Source organism: Lactuca virosa, chromosome 8, assembly GCF_052849685.1.
Source record: "Lactuca virosa cultivar CGN04683 chromosome 8, Lactuca_virosa_CGN04683_v6, whole genome shotgun sequence".
Lineage (NCBI taxonomy): Eukaryota > Viridiplantae > Streptophyta > Magnoliopsida > Asterales > Asteraceae > Lactuca > Lactuca virosa.
Genome location: NC_136433.1, coordinates 221,795,177 through 221,814,055, shown reverse-complemented (window position 1 = coordinate 221,814,055; position 18,879 = coordinate 221,795,177).

Genomic DNA, 18,879 nt, shown 5'->3' with positions numbered 1-18,879 from the left:
CCCTGCTTTCTTCCTCAACTAGCTCGCGAATACTATTACATATTACTCAGACTAGATAATTCTTCGAATGAGAGGTCCTACCCTACAACAGTTAGACTCAAACAAGAGCTGCGAAATAGGGCTAGACCTAACCTTCTGAAATTATTTAGTCCTCGCAATATGTAACTTAACATATTCGTTTACTAGTTAGTGAAAGACAACTAGAACTCCTAAAAGCACAAAGCAAGCAACATTCGAGCATTGAGTACACATAATCAAGCATATACTACTCGGCTATCATACTGTCTAATCTGTACTAGCATGCAATTCATAAAGTTGATACACATATAACAGACACATAAGGCATCCTTCCTAGATCCTTATTCCTAATCTAGCATGCTGTTTTCATAAAGCTGGAAAACATATCATAACATAAACTTGTATGGGTAATTTGGGAGTACTTACTTGAGCTCGGCTGATTGCATGCACCATACCCTTTTTCTCTTTTCAAAATTCTTTTCTATTTTCCAAATCCTTTTTGTAAAAATGATTTTCTTTTTGAAAAATTTATACCATTTCCTTAGTTTGAGTTCAGAGACACCCGAAAGTGTGCCCGAATCCCTCAAACCAAGGCTCTGATACCAACTTGAAACATCCCAAAAATACAGCCCAAAAATTTCGTTTTAAAAATTAACTTAAAACCATAAATCATCCATAATCATCAAGAAACCATGTATCATGTATCTCAAAACACCATATCAAATACTATAATAAAAAAACATATGATAAAAATATTAGAGTAATCTCCCAGGCCAAAAAGATTGTGGTGTGTGCCATGCCATCATCCCGAGCCCTTCCCTTTGCTAGCTGAAGTACCTGAAACCAAAACTGAAACTGTAAGCACGAAGCTTAGTGAGCTCCCCCAAACTACCACATACAATACACATAACATATAAAAAATAGCATAACTTTGGGACTACTCCCAACTGTATAGGGACGAACCCGACATCGGACTCCTGCCCGGCATCGGGCTCACCCCGACATCCGACCGCATCAGGCATCGGGCTCACCCCGGCATCGGGCTTACCCCGAAACATACACAGCATAACATATATCATAAACACATAACATAATCACATAAACTGCATCGGGCTTACCCCGGCATCGGGCTGAAGCCCGGAACATATAACATATAAGATATAAACTAGCATATATCGGGCTTGCCCCGGCATCGGGCCGAAGCCCGGAACACATAACACATAACATATAACATGCATGAATCACAAAGACATCAAGCATTCATAACTACTTCTCGGGACCGCCCCGACATCAGACCGAAGTCTGGAAACATATAAACTGCATTGGGCTAACCCCGACATACTATAACTACATAAATGGGTCGGAATTGGTGCCTTAGACCCATTCCTACTGGAGGAAAACTCACCTCTCAATCTGGCTGCTGAAAAACTTGTGCAAAGTAACTCTGTCCGCTGCTCCAACTACTCTCCGGCTATTATGACCAAATAAATACTTAGTCAAAAACTGAAATCCTTCTAAGGGTAAAATGACTGTTTTACCCCTTTTTAACTAATTTGGGCCATGACCTAGGCCCAATCCTTTCTAGTCCTTTCAAACTCATTAAAGCCCATTAAGTCCCCAAATGGCCCAATTTTCTAAATTGGGCCCAACTCCTCAAATGGGCTTTCCTCTCAAGCCCAACTAGTCCTTGGGCCCTTGACTGACTTCTGAAGGCCCATCATGACCCAACTAGTGCTATGTCCAAATCTTGGCCCAAACCGAGGCCCAATAACAAAAAGTCCACTGACTGAGCGTACGCTGAGCGTACCTTTCTTTACGCTGCGCATGTTTCTGAAATGACGTGTACGTTGCGCGTACTAGCGTGTACGCCCAACGTACTCTCCTGTTAAGCCCTTTTCTCCAAAACTGCTTAATCCCTTAAGACACAACGTCCAAACTACAGATTTGAGTCCAATACTTCGTCCTAACCCATAAAGTCGATCACTTGGTGGCTTACAACCCACCAAATGAGCCCAACACTAAAAATAGCAATAAACTTTCATGGAAATGGCTAGATCTCTTGCATGGCTACATAAAGGCCTCAAAGCTTGCAACTTTACTGCCAATGGAACACTTTGAGCTTCAAGGGTGGCAACCCTAAGCTCAAAAACGAAGTTGCATGAACAAGATCCATTCTTTGGACCTAAAAAGGTCAAAATCTTCAAAATCCTAGATCTAAGCTTCTAAGAGGAAATATAGGAGCTTTATACCTCCTTTGGGTGCCAAAAGATGAACTTGTTCTAGATCCTTGAGTTCAAGATACTCAAGTGCTTCTTCCTCCAACTTCTCTTCACTTCTTCCAAGCCTTTCTTCACCAAAATGAACTCAAAAAGGTCAAGCACACAAAGCAATGGAGTATGGGACGAACTAGGGTTTTCTGAGGGTGAGGGACAGGTGAGGAGGCCAAAAGGGAGGCTATAATGGGGTATTTATATGTCTTAAACCCTAAAAATTAGGGTTTGACATCTGCCCGCGTACGCTGGGCGTACCTCTTGGTACGCTGCGCGTACGCCCCGAGTCCTTCGAATCCAATGGCCACTACACCCCGCATACGCCAGGTTACACCCAGCGTACGGCTTATGGGCAGCCCAACTTCTTGGCCCATTTTCTAAGGTCCACTCCAAAAAGGGTCCATTGTCCAAGTGTTAGTCCAAAGGAAATATTAATTTACATAATTTAAATAATACCTCGAGGGACGGATGTTACATTTATGTTGTATGTTATCCTGTGCATTATTGACCAGAGGGTCCAACCCGATCCGTGAGACCGGAGGGTCTTCACTGAGATACTAGGCTGGAGGGTCCAACCTGAGCTGTGAGACCGGAGGGTCTTCACTGAGACACATGACCAAAGGGTCCTTATGGATATATAGCCATGAGAGGCTAATTATTTGTGTGTGGTATTTTAGGGAACTCATAAAGCTTCGTGCTTAGAGTGTTGTGTGATATGTGTTTCAAGTACTTCTGTAGATTTCGGGAAGGCGAAGGCTCGATTGTACACATCCGTCGGATTATGGAGATTTGAGGATTTTGGGATACTCCGATGTTGTCTTGATAATAACTTACAATTTGTGTGATGATGTGGATTTATGAGTAATATTTTAAGAATTAAAATTGAAAAATTTATACGAAAAATTAGAGTGTTACAATACTGGTATAAATTCCAAATAGTATATAATAGGCATCTGACACAACATGAAAAGTATCAGACTAACTGTTTGTTCAAGACCATTTTTTCTCCCCTTAAACCCAGTCAATCAAGAATGTTATTACATATTCATATATTTCAGCTCCATACCTATCAATGGATATATTACACTAAGCCTACTTATTTTTCTATGATTTACTATGAATTTTACAAAATAGCATATATCAATGCAATTATATTCGGACCAATAAGTGAAAATTACAATTTTCACCCTAGTTAGATTCATCAACCGGTCAAGGAAAAAATCATGGAACTGCTAGACTAAAAACCTGAACATTGGGAACTGGCTAGCTCAATTCCGATATTCCATGATCTTTCTATAATTTTTGCAAAATATGGCAGAAACGAGCAAAATATATAATTTCCCAACTTTGTCTTCTTGGGTTAATTTGGTTCTTAGCCTATTAATACATCATTAAACGACCCCCAAAGTTGGAAACCAATGACTTAATAGTGGATACAATGTATTGAGTCCAACTGTCACCTTGAATTTCAAACCACTACCCAAAGTATGTTGTTTAAAAGTGAAATTCAAAGTGCAATGCTAGAATGGTAAAATCATGAGTTTTCTGGGGGGTTATGCTTCTACTAAGGATATAAAGACTCAAAGCTACCAACACGAAGCACCACCCACTGCCAATCTTGCATAGTGGCCAGTGGTGGTCGACGATGGTGGCCATGGTAGCCATGGTGATGATGATTCTCGATGAAAGTTCACAAGAAAGGAAGGAAAATTGAATGAATTTGGATGCTTACTTGAACCAAGATTAACACCACCAAGCAACCTCTCTTCTCCCCACTATCGACCAACTGGAACGACCCTTCCCTTCTTGATCTCTGTCACGATATCAACCTCTCTCTCTCTCTATCTCTTTTATTTGCTTGGATTCTCGATCACTAACAGCGTAGGGTTCTGAGTTGTTGATGTCCTGACTTTCCTAGCTTTGATTTCTCCTACCTTTTCTCACTAATGTTCTTCTCAGTAGCTAGGAGTTTGTGAGGTGTGTATGCTCTAGGTGTGGTATACGAGAGAGAGAGAGAGAGAGAGAGAGAGAGAGAGAGAGAGAGAGAGAGAGAGAGAGAGAGAGTATATGAGTTTTTATATTAAAAAAAATACAATTTTAGTTTTCTAAAACAATGATAATTATATTACTTTTATTAAAAGTTCTTTGGAAGTTAATGAGTTTTTTTATTAAAAAAAAGTATCACTTTAAACAAAAAAAGTTATATATGATTAAACCTTAATCAGGCTGGAAGAAGTATATAAATTCAGAACTTACTCAATACCAAACAAAATTATATGTCAAAAAATAGAATTTAATATGATATGTGCAGGATACATACTTTTTGTGGCAGGTGTCCATAATAAGTGCTCCTTGGCACAATAATTTAGACCAAATGCTACACTTCAAAGCTTGAAATTGAAAAAGTCCATTAAATTAGTTTAAGAAAAAAACATTAGAATAAATATCACTGTGCAGATATATGTTGCTCCATAAAGGTATTTTAGGTCAACTTCGGACAAATGCTTCAAAGCTAAAAAGCAATAGGGGAAGCTCTAGTTAGTGCTAACTATTAAAACTATACAGAACCCTCTTCTAAGGACTCCTAGTATCCACACAAGCTTTTACCACTGATTACTCATGGTGTATTCAAATTCATGCATTTAATTTTCGGCATCTTTTGCATTTGTAGGCTTCTTTAGCCTAAACTTTTGAGTTAGTTAGCTAATATTCAATAGTTATCCCAAAAAAAAACTATAATAATATATAAAAGAAATCAAAAGATAAATCAACTTCTCAAGTATATTTTTATCCTTTCCCTTCAAGTAAAACCTCCCTGATCACAAAACTTTAAAAATGTTTACCAAAATCACCTAACTTTCGAAAATAGGTAGTAAAATCATCAAACTACCTCATCATTTTATAAGTTTTTCAAATTTACATCAAAGATTCATTTTTGGAAGACGATTTATAAAGTCTAATTATCAAATTAGAAATGAAGTCAAAGTACATTGCTCTTTATTGCAATTTAACCCTAAAAAGAATGCATTGTAGTATATATCCAAAATAACATTTCATATAGTTTACCTGAAAATTTCATGATGCAACAGAAACTCAGCTTATATTTTCTTCCCATCAAATGATATCATGTGAGAAGTATTCAGTTATTATATATCCCCAACAGGATTAACTAAAACAGTACTTCATATTTAGAATAAAGAAAAGATTTGCAAAATATTCACTCTTGAGGAACTCCAGTAAAAACTTCCAATCTGGTCAAATTGGAGAGAGAGAAACATGAAGAGTACCAATAAAGTTATGCTGTGAATGATGCTTTGAACAAAATATTTTCTTTCCTTCTCCACTCTCTCACATCACTCCACATTACACCAGAAGCATAAAGATTGGAAAGAAGAACAAAACTACTCTCATTTCCAGGCTCTAAAGCAAGAATGTTCCAAACATAAGATAACTCCATGAAGATCAAAAATGGAATTTAAGTAATATCATGCTTCATTGATATGCAGTTCATACATATGAAAACCTTAACTCATAGCAAAAAATGCAAAATCCCAGATTAGTTTCACTTGGGCATTTCCACAAACAGTTAGCATGCATTGTCTATGCATTAGAAACAAATGAGAACAAATAAGCAAGGGAATTGAGAAATATCTTGAAACACAGAATCAAGATTTTAAAACTGATACTAAATTTTCCATATGATGGTAAGCCATCTTTGATTTCTGGATAAAGGTAGAGGGGAACGAAGGTTATTACAGAATGTATGAAATCTGGGCATGTTCTCTTTATATAAATACTACCTAATTTCCACCACAGCAGGTATGTTTTTTGGCAAATTTGGAGTGAATAAATTACAATGTATCTTTTTTTTTTTTTTTGGAAGGATAACACTATATCAAATTGAGCTCGAGTTTGTGTTAGAATTTTATAAATAATGAAATTGTAAATATTTTTCTCAGTTAATAGTCTGACAAAATGTTGTATTTAGTTTTTGTTTCATTTTTGTACAAAAGTTTCAAGATCTGATTAAAATGGCAGAATTCGAAAAATATATTTACATGAAGGATAAAGTAGCCAATGTATGTGCCATTGGATCCGTTCTTTCTTTATTTTTTGTACGTTTTTTATTATTTGTGATTTTGAGTCCAATAAAACTGGTTTGCAAATTTTGTCCACCAGCTGCTCGATGTAATACCGAGGCCTCAAATTTGAAAATTTCTATCATTTGTTAATGGTAAATCCAAATGTTGCTTCCTTTATGATTTTTTTCTAAAAGAACGTTTAACAGATCTTTATGAGGTTGAAATTGTAATCCAGTCATATTGCCCTTCTATGTCCAAGCTAGGAGGATCTTATTCTTTAAGGCCCATTTGGTTCTCTGTAGTATCTAATTTTCTTTTCTTTATAAGGTTTCTTATAATAAGCATATCCACAGATGGGAAAAGAAAAAGAAGGAAAGATAATAACTTAATAAGTTTTTTCATTTGTTATTAACAACTGGAAATAAGAAATGGAGATGTCACATCATTTATTCTTTTCCAACTTATTAACACCAATGATGTTCAGGTTTTTTTTTTTTTTTTTTTTTTGGGTGAAAAAGTTACAATCTAATTAGGCGTATTTTTATGTAGGTAGCTGTTGCTCCCAGATAGCACAAAGTTGAAGTGCTCCAACATGGGAGAAATACTCCATTAGGTGGTTGTATATGTATGTGTGTCAGGGGCATAAGGGGCATATCACAAAGGGTATCTACTAGGTGTATTACTTGCATAGCACATAGTATCAAATGAACATACACAAAGTACAATGTTAGAATAGGAGAAGTGAAAGTTTGATGCTACAATAAAAAATTCAATAGAAATTAATTTTAGCATTGTATAAAAATGACAATGTACTTGCTAAGTACGTTGTTATTTCAGAAATAACAGTGCAGTGTACTTCTAGAGAACTCTTCTATTTCATATTTTTATTTGGGTGATTTATTTTTTTTTTTATTTTTTAAAGATCATGCTACATCAAACAAATGAAAGTACATTACTATTTCTAGCATTTCACCCCTGATCGGGCTGACTACAATAAATAGCAATGTACTTTTTTTATTTAATTTACAATTTTGCATTTTCTTACTTTTTTGTTATCCTTGTTTATAGTTTTTTTTCGCATTTTCTGCTGGATTTTTCAATTGGCGTCTTTTGGTGTACCCAACATTATAATACAAAGAAGTAAAGGTATTCGAATTGTGAAAAATTGTCCCAAAACATTTAGCTTCCATTTGATAAGTGGAATTCAAATAGTGTTCCTACATTTATTTACTTTGATTTGATCTATTGAATATGATATTAAGGTATTAAAGACATTGAAACCTAAAATTCTGACGTAACTTTGAAGCCATATGACAATAGTCTATAAAAAGTTAAGTCTTTATTCGCTCTCTGTAAAATCTGTAAACAGGGCGTAACACTTAAAATAATTTTAATCACATTCGTGGATAAAAATATTTGAGTACGGAAGAAAAAAGGTACCGGGTTTTCACCTACACCAAATATGCCTTTTAGTTCTATATCAGTGATATCCAATGGTCTTTTCTCTTTACTGCATCTAAACTATTGGGAATAGGAGTAGACACATCTATACCAGAAATATAATGACAGGAGCAAAGAAACAAAAGAATAGATAAGAAAGATGAGAGGATGAACAGGGGACAAAAAACTGGAAACAGAGGATAATATACCTGGAGCCTAAGTATTAATTGCTGGAAATAACTTGGTTCTTAATTAAATACAAAGAAATGTCATGCCCTATTCATACTAAGTCTAAAAGAATCCTACTCATACAGAAAAACTGGAAGAAAAATTATGAAATAAAAAAACTTCCGAAAATGCCCCAACATCTTATTTTCTGAATTATCCCCACAGTTAATACAAACCCTCATGATCTGCAAGTCCATTAATATTCAATGTTAAGGAGCAATAATTAATCCCATTAGTTTACCTATTAAAATTTGGAAATGGAAAAATATTTTAGAATTAACTGTGTACCTTTTGAAAATTAGTTTATATTTTAGATGAAATTCTATCCTTTAAATAAAAGGGAATAATAAAGAATATTAAAATGTTCTAGTAAGTAATCTCCAAGTGCGATTTGTTGTCACGTTCTGTACTTTTATTCTTAAACGACTAATTTCATTTTTTGTTCCTGAAAGTGTATGCACAAAGCTTATATTTATTCCTTGTATCGTTTTATTCATTGAAGACGATGGCATGGCTATTGATATTGATGAACCCTTGCTTTTATGAGGCAACCAATCGGGAACTGCTTTCCCAGGAAAACATGTGCTAAATATTCCAAGTTCGTAAACCATCTGCAATTAAAACATCACATTGTATGAATTTTATGCATATTAGTGTGTGTGTGTTTGTGAGATCCATAGAAACAGAGCAGAAGAAAGAGAATACCTGGACTGGGAGATTCTTTAAATGCGACCATCTGTGTGAATCCCATATCTGCATCTTCTGATCTTTCACCTGTTGTAAATTTCTCCACCCCAAACTACATAATATCTGGTCATCAATTTCTGCTATATCTTGAAATTTTATTATGTGGAAGTTTCCTTCAAACTTCAACATTGGATGATTTCTAGAATACCATTCTACACATGTGGTTTTAATTTGTCAAGAATGGGTGGTAGCATGTTTGTCAAGAATGGATGGTAGCATGTTTGTCAAGCTTGGATGGTAATAGACAATTGAATTCATACATTCATTTGCCTATAAAAGGAAATGAAACCAAACTTATTAAAAACACCACACCTCAAATTACATCTTCATTTTTCTCTCATATTCATACAAATATATATTTGATATATTTGTTTTTCTTTCCTCTATCTCTGTAAACACTGAATATTATAGTAAATTGGTTCTCGGCTTCCTCCGCCCGTGGTTTTTCCCGATTTGGGTTTCCACGTAAATATCGCGTGTTTTTTCTTTTTATCGTTCGATTTATTCTTGGTTGATTATTCAAATAGTTTTATATTCCGTTGAATCGCTATCGTGATATTTGGGTTTTATACTTCGATCTTGAAGTTATCGATTATTTATTGTAGTCGATTTGTCTACAATTGGTATCAGAGCTATTAGGGTTTTCCGATAACGATTCGTAAAAAACTATTTTCAACCATGTCATCGATGAAGTACGATATTCCTTTACTTGACAAGAACACAAGATTCCCTCTCTGGCAAGTAAAGATGAAAGATGTGTTGATCCAAATGGATCTCCACAAAGCACTATTAGGAATGGAGAAAATGTCGGCAACTTGGTCGACTGAGGAAAAGGAGATGAAAGATCTGAAGGCGTCGTCGCAGATCCGTCTGCATCTTTCTAACGACGTTCTCCAAGATGTGTTGAAAGAGACATCCGCAGCGGCTCTCTGGCTAAAACTCGAGCAGCTACTTATGACGAAAAGCTTGCCCAACAAGCTACACTTGAAGCAACGACTTTTTAACCTAAAGATGGGTGAAGGTAGTTCTTTGTCTGATCACCTCTCTACCTTTAAAGAGCTTGTAGGAAATCTGGAGAATATGGACGTCAAATACGAAGATGAAGACTTGGCGTTATTTTTATTATCTTCTCTCCCAGACTCCTACGATCACTTTCGTGACACCATTATCTATTCTCGGGACACTCTTGTCCTTGACGAGGTAATGACTGCTCTTGATTCAAAGGAAAAGATGAAGCAGATAGTTGGGAACAGTAGCAGCGATTCTAAAGCCGAAGGTCTCAACATCAGAGGGAGACCTAACGAGAGAGGTAGCTCTTCACAAAACCGATCTAGATCTAAGTCCAAAGCCAATTGCAAGTATTGCAATTATTGCCACAAGAAGGGACATCTGATCGATGAATGTTTCAAGTTAAAGAACAAGGAGAAAGCAAAGGCAATCGCAAAGGGAAAAACAACCAATAACACCGTTGAAGCCGATGTTGCCGAAACTGGTTCCGATGGCGAGCTTCTATCCGTTTCAGACTACGGTTTAATGACCACGAGTGATTCAGCGTGTACTTTTCATATGAGCTCCAACCGAAGCGTTTTTCATTCATATGAAAAGGTTAACGAAGGCCACGTTCTAATGGATAACGACACTTCGTGTCGTATTATTGGATGGGGTACACTCAGGTTCCGTATGTTCGATGGCGTTGTTCGAACGATTCAAGATGTGAAGCACGTATCCGGTCTTAGGCGAAATTTACTAAGTCTCGGTACTTTCGAGAAGAAAGGTTACAAGTTTGTTGGCAAAGACGGGAAACTCCATATTTTCAAGGAAGGTTCTGTGGTCATCCGAGGAGTTAGAAAATCCGCAAACCTTTACATTATGGATGGGCAAGTTATCTCCGGCGAAGTCTCGGTATGTTCTAAATCCCTCTCCAACGCTGATCGCTCTCGTCTATGGCACCTCAGGCTCGCTCACATGTCATACCATGGTATGAATGAACTAAGTCGAAGGGGGTTGCTCGGGGAGCACAAATCAATCGAACTTGAATTCTGTGAAGATTGTGTATTTGGAAAGCAGAAGCGAGTGAGTTTTATCGGTGGCAAACATACGACGAAAGGGCCACTTGACTACATACACTCTGATTTATGGGGACCAGCGAAGGTTACATCGAAAGGTGGAGCCTCTTATATGCTCACGATCATTGACGATTTCTCAAGAAAGGTATGGTCGTTCTTCTTGAAGTCAAAGGGAGAAGTATTCCAAACTTTTAGAGATTGGAAAGTATTGGTTGAAAAGCAATCAGGTTTTGAAGTGAAATACCTTCGTACTGATAATGGACTGGAATTTTGTTCTGAAGAATTCAACTCCTATTGCCGTAGGGAAGGAATTACGAGGCATCGCACCGTAGTTCATACACCACAACAGAACGGCGTAGCGGAACGTATGAACCACACCATCATGGAGAAGGTCCGATGCATGCTATCTCATTCGAAGTTTCCGAAGTCTTTTTGGGCCGAGGCCGCTTCAACCGCATGCTACATTATCAACTGTTCCCCTTCTCGTGCTATTCAAACGAAGACCCCATTTGAGCTTTGGTCCGGCCAACCTGCTGATTACACGAAATTGATTCCATTTGGATGTCCAGCATATGCCCGAGTTGATAACGGTAAATTGGAACCGAGGGCAATTAAATGCGTCTTTCTCGGATATCCGACAGGTGTTAAAGGGTTCAAATTATGGAGCTCGGAGCTAAGCAAGGTTTTGACATCTAAAGATGTGACCTTCGATGAAAAAGCCATGCTTCATCCTGTCTCCAACATTCAGACCAGAGAAAATGAAAATTCGGAAAAAGACAAAGTTCGAGTGGAGGTTGAGTTTCCTTTAAATTCATCTTTCGAGGACCAGTCTCATGAAGGTGTCGAGGTTTCTCAACCCTCGAATAATCAACATTCCTCTTCTCATGAGCCAGCCGAAGCTCCAAGCCAACCTCACAGTCCCTCCATTGCAAGAGATAGACCTCGCAGACAGATTGTACCTCCAAAGAGATATGTTCAAGCCAATTCTGTCGCTTATGCACTTACAGTTGCCAATGAAGTTGAGTCTGTTCTGGAGCCCACAAGCTACAACGAGGCCATTCAATCCAAACATTCTAATAAGTGGATGGTTGCCATGCACGAGGAGATGGAATCTCTTTAGAAAAATGGCACATGGGATCTCGTTCCAGCTCCAAAGGGTAAGAAGACAGTTAAGTGCAAATGGGTCTACAAGTTGAAGGAGGCTATCCACCCTGGTGACAAACCAAGATATAAAGCTCGTTTGGTAGCCAAAGGCTACAGTCAAATCCCAGGTATCGATTATACCGACATTTTCTCTCCGGTTGTGAAACACACGTCAATACGTGTCTTGTTGGGATTAGTTGCCTCTCATGACTATGAATTAGAGCAACTTGATGTTACTACAACATTCTTAAATGGTGTGCTTGAGGAAGAGATATATATGCAACAACCTGAAGGTTTTGTAGCTCCTGGCAAGGAAAGCTACGTGTGCAAATTGAAGAAGTCTCTTTATGGCCTCAAGTAATCTCCTCGACAATGGTATAAAAGGTTTGGCTCATTTATGACCAGTCACAAGCTGAAAAAGTGCACCTACGACAGCTGCGTTTACTACAAAAAGTGTGACGATGGTTCAATGGTCTATCTACTTTTATACGTGGATGACATGTTAATTGCAGCGAAGAATATAAAGGAGATTCAAAAGATAAAAGACCAGTTGAATGCTGAGTTCGATATGAAGGACTTGGGTGCTGCCAAGAAAATTCTAGGAATGGAAATAGTGCGAGACCGTAGTGCAAGAACTCTATACCTTTCTCAACAAAGCTACATTGAGAAGGTTCTGCACCGTTTCAATATGCATGACGCAAAAGAAGTCAGCACTCCTTTCGCAGCCCACTTCAAGCTATCATCTGCCTTAAGTCCTACCACCGAAGAAGATATAGCATACATGGCAAAGGTACCATACTCCAGCGCTGTAGGATCTCTTATGTATGCTATGATTTGTACACGTCCAGATTTGTCATATGCGGTAAGCATGGTGAGCAGATACATGGCGAATCCAGGAAAGGAGCATTGGGTTGCTGTTAAATGGATTTTTCGCTACTTGCGAGGTACTTCCTCTTTATGTCTGCGGTTTGGAAAAACCGATAATGGAGTACTTGGTTATGTGGATTCCGATTATGCAAAGGACTTGGATAAAAGACGATCGATTACAGGGTACGTGTTTACTTTGGGTGATTGCGCAGTTAGCTGGAAAGCGCAGTTACAATCTACTGTAGCGTTATCCACCACTGAAGCCGAATACATGGCTGCTACGGAAGCAGTGAAGGAAGCCCTCTGGTTGAAACGATTGATAGGTGAGCTTTCAAACAAGTTATCTGTTAACACTGTTTTTTGTGACAATCAAAGTGCAATATTTCTGACGAAGGATCAAATGTTCCATGATCGAACGAAGCATATTGATGTTCGTTATCACTTCATCAGAGATGTTATTGCTAAATGCGATATTACAGTAAACAAGATCAGCACCAATGATAATCCTGCTGATATGTTCACTAAAAGTCTTCCAATAGCCAAATTCAAAGCATGTTTGGATTTGGTGGGTGTTTCAGATCGCATTTGAGCCTGATAGGCTCATGGTGGAGGAAGTATATTTACTTTTCGAAATCAATTTTTTCTCATATGGTGTTTGCAGATTCTTATAGAGATTTGGAGTATGATGAGCTGTTGATAAACTGTTTTGCATGATCATTGTGCAAGTTAAAGTTTTTCATCCTGTCTCATTTGAAGTCAAGGTGGAGATTGTGGAAGTTTCCTTCAAACTTCAACATTGGATGATTTCTAGAATACCATTCTACACATGTGGTTTTAATTTGTCAAGAATGGGTGGTAGCATGTTTGTCAAGAATGGATGGTAGCATGTTTGTCAAGCTTGGATGGTAATAGACAATTGAATTCATACATTTATTTGCCTATAAAAGGAAATGAAACCAAGCTTATTAAAAACACCACACCTCAAATTACATCTTCATTTTTCTCTCATATTCATACAAATATATATTTGATATATTTGTTTTTCTTTCCTCTATCTCTGTAAACACTGAATATTATAGTAAATTGGTTCTCGGCTTCCTCCGCCCGTGGTTTTTCCCGATTTGGGTTTCCACGTAAATATCGCGTGTTTTTTCTTTTTATCGTTCGATTTATTCTTGGTTGATTATTCAAATAGTTTTATATTCCGTTGAATCGCTATCGTGATATTTGGGTTTTATACTTCGATCTTGAAGTTATCGATTATTTATTGTAGTCGATTTGTCTACATATTATGCCTTCAATTTCGGTCAATGACTCTGCATTCATGTAATACACACCTGGTGGTAACGACATTTCTTGAGGGAATGTTATTTTAATAAGTGACGAACACGTTGAAGTAGACAAATATTTGATTGTAGGTGGAGGGCACATGTTACAGACCACGAGACCACTTCAGCTAGTCCAACCTTGGGAAGCCCAGTGGGGAAACATCGGCCCAAGAGAACCACCAAAAGACCAACCCGTTTTCTGGATTGAACAAGTAGAAGGAGTCAAAGCATATTGCATGGTTTTAGGAGGAAGACTAGTTCTTTCTTTCTGAGTCAATAAGGGAGCTAGTGCTCCACCCAAGCATTCACGTTTTTCTGTTTTGCATGCATGTCCTATTTACTAGCTTAGTGGTAGTTAGTTTTCCTTTAAATTGTAACGTTAGAAGTTGGAATTAAACACATAAAATTGCCCCAAAGTTGTCTCTCTTCTCAACCTCTGTTCTTGGAGCCTAACCCTCTCAAGGGGTTCTATCATTTGGTGCTTTCATTGATTCGTCCTCACCATGCCTCCAAAACCAGAGTCATCTTCCTCAGCCGCCCAACCTGATAAAACACCAACACTAGAAACTTCCATGGCAACCATGGTCAACAGCATCTCTCAGTTGGTCACCACCTCCACAGCCAATCAATCTACCACCCACGCTCAGCTGGACATCATTATGAAACAGTTAACTGCCCAGTATGAACAAACCAATGCTCTCATCGCTACCCTCAAAAAACCTGCAGAAAAGCCATCATCATCACTCCACCAGCCTAAAACAGAAAACAAACCTCCCCACATTGATCACCAACCTAGACCACCTAAAATATTACTCCCAAATTTCGATGGCACTAACCCACTCGACTGGATGTTTCAAGCCAACAATTACTTTCAATACTATGCTATACCACCAGACCAGCGCCTTGCCTTATCGGTCTTTTACTTCACAGGAGATGCACTATCATGGTACAAACACCAAGCTACCAATGATTTAATCACAACCTAGGAGGAGTTTTGTAGAGCCCTCGAGCTCCGTTTTGGGCCCTCAACTTACGAGAACCACCAGGCAGCTTTGTTCAAATTACGCCAAACAACAACCGTTGCCTCGTACCAAGCAGACTTCGAAAGGCTAAGCAATCGTGTGACCGGCCTTGACAAAGATGCTTTCCTAAATTGTTTTCTGTCTGGCCTCCGCCAAGATATTCAGAACGAATTGGCGCTCCTCCACCCCACCTCCCTGAACCAAGCATACGGGCTAGCCAAACTAGTAGAGGAAAAGTTAAGCATATCACGAACTCGCTTTCCTTACACTCGCAACTACTCCAATAACCCTGTTGCGACCTCCACCTACACAACCACACCTTCACCAACAACCCTCTCCACCACAAAAACTACTCCCACTACAGGGTTACTGCCCACCCCACCCACAAACAAAACACCATTACCCTTCACCCGCCTGTCAGCAGAGGCACTCCAAAAGCGGCGAGCTGAAGGATTGTGTTTCAAGTGTCCAGAGAAATACTTTCCTGGCCACAAATGCAACCCTCCACAATTCATGCTAATCGTTGACAACGATGACCAGGACGGCGAACAATCAGTTGATCAGTACGAAGAGGCCACCAAGACACCAGACCACCAATTCTTCTCTCTATCAACCGCAGCCTTCTTTGGCCTCTCATCTCCACAAACCTTGCACCTTACGGGATACATTGGCCATCGATCGGTCACCGTTTTGATCGATTGTGGCAGCACCCATAATATCATTCAACCTAGAATTGTCTCTTTCTTCAAACTGGAGAGTCAAAGCATTTCAGAATTTCCAGTCATGGTAGGCAACGGAGACCACATAAAATGCGACGGTATATCTGCCCTAACCTGGAGGTCGAACTCGACCAAACTCCATTCACGATTCCTTTTTTTATTTTACCAGTAGCAGGTGCAGATCTTATCCTAGGTGTCGCATGGTTGCGTACCCTAGGACCCATATCAGCAGACTTCGCCATTCCCCAAATCACCTTCAAGCATGGCCCAAAAACCATTACCCTACGTGGGGAGCCCAACTCCTACTCGGTATCCACACCACAATTGAAAACCCTACTCAGTAAAGAAAGCATATCATCCCTGCATGCCATATACTTCCACTATGAGCCCAACCCATAACAAACACCTAAACCACCAACACCAATCACCGACCCTACCCTGAGCCATCTCCTTCAAACGTACTCCTCAATCTTTACTAACCCAAAATCCCTACCACCTTCACGATCCCAAGATCACCACATACCAACGATACCCACAGCTGCACCCGTTAATGTGAAACCCTACAGATACCCACATTATCAAAAACAAGTGATGACATCGTTGATTTCAGAAATGCTTACCGATGGGATAATCAAACCGAGTCAAAGCCCTTATTCGTCTCCGGTGCTACTAGTAAGAAAGAAGGATGGCACATGGCGATTTTGTGTTGCCTACAGAGCTCTCAACGCCATCACCATCAAAGACCTTTTCCCAATCCCCACCGTTGACGAATTACTCGATGAGTTACATGGTGCGTCCATCTTCTCCAAGATCGACCTTCGAGCCGGGTACCACCAAATCCGAGTCACACCAGCCGACACACACAAAACAGCTTTTCGCACCATCGATGGACATTACGAATTCCTCGTAATGCCCTTTGGGTTATCGAATGCACCATCCACATTCCAAGCAACCATGAATGACATATTCCGGAATGTATTGCGCCAGTACGTACTTGTTTTCTTTGATGACATATTGGTGTACAGCCCCACCACGGAACTGCATTACAAACACCTGCAACATGTATTGGACACACTGGCAAAGAACAAGCTTTATGCGAAGCAATCAAAGTGTACCTTTGGGGTGCCCACAATCGCCTACTTAGGCCACATCATCTCTGCCAATGGAGTGTCAGCAGACCCTGAGAAAATAGATGCTATACAGACATGGCCGCCACCCACATCCTTCACCGCCCTACGCGGTTTCCTTGGACTCACCGGGTATTACAGGCGTTTTGACCGCCACTATGCCCAACTAGCAGCGCCAATCACAGATATTCTCAAAAGCAAGCAGTTCACGTGGCCAGCAGAAGCACAAGCAGCGTTTGAAAACCTCAAAACAGCCATGTTATCACTAGCTACCCTCACACTTCCCAACTTTAACACACCATTCGACGTAACCACAGATGCCTCCACTATTGCCATTGGTGCAGTCTTGTCCCAAGATGACAAACCAATTGCTTTCTATAGCAAAAAGATGTGCCCCCGGATGCAAAATTCATCAGCGTATGTCCGCGAATTATTTGCCATTACCGAAGCAGTAAAAAATGGAGACAGTACCTACTCGGCCGAAAGTTTCGTATCTTCACCGACCAACGAAGCCTGGAACATCTTCTATCCCAGGTGGTCCAAACCCCGGAACAATACAAATGGGCAACAAAACTCATCGGGTTTGATTTTGAAATTTTTTACAAACCGGGTAAAGAAAATAAGGTAGCAGACGCTTTTAGCCGACGAGAAGATGTTCAATTACTAGCCCTATCCGCTGCTCAGCCAATATGGGTCTCTGATCTCCGAAAGCTTTATCAAACAGAGACAGGTCAAAAACTCATTGCTACCTTGGTGACCAATAATAGCGACAACAATTTCTGCATTCATGATGGCTTAATCTACAACAACACCAAACTTTTTGTACCAGATGACACTCACATCCGCCAAAGCCTGTTACAAGAATATCACTCAACACCCTTGGGAGGCCATTCAGGTGTCGCAGCAACCATTCGCCGACTCGCATCTACATTTCAGTGGCCTAAGTTAAAGACAGATGTCCGACTCTTTATTCGTGACTACAAGACTTGTCAAGAAACAAAGTACCCCACCCATAAACCATATGGGTTACTTCAGCCCATCCCCATACCACACAAGTCTGGAACGATATTTCAATGGACTTTATCACCCATTTACCCCCTTCAGCAGGAAAAACGGTCATATGGGTTGTGGTTGATAGACTCCAAATTTGCTCATTTTCTTGCACTCCCCACCAAATTCACAGCAAACACATTAGCTACTTTGTTCCTTCAAACCATCTACCGTCTTCATGGCCTACCACAACCCATCATTACAGACCGTGACCCACTATTTCTCAGTGCTTTCTGGAAGGAAATGTTCTAACAGTTAGGAACTTGCTTAAAGTATTCCACAGCCTACCACCCTCAATCAGATGGACAAACTGAAGTTGTCAACAGATGCCTACAAAACTATTTGCGTGCTTTTGCTAGTGACGAGCCTAACACATGGAACAAATACTTGTACCTTGCGGAATACTGGTACAATACCACTCATCATTCCGCCATCAAAATGAGTCCCTTTCAGGTGCTATATGGACGACAGATTCCAGATCTCAACCGATACAAACCGGGCCAATCCAGGCACATAGCAGTAGACGCCAAGTTGTCCGATAGGTCCGACTAAGATCCTTTCTAAGAGACAATTTACACCGCGCCCAACAACGCATGGCAGACTTAGCAAATCGTCATCGCACGGACAAACAATTCAACGTGGGAGAAATGGTCTACTTGCGCCTGCGTGACTATCGCCAACAATCGGTACAAGCAAGAGCCTCAAAGAAACTGAGCAAAAAGATTTTTTGGCCCATTCAAAATCCTAGAACGCATTGGATCGGTGGCATATC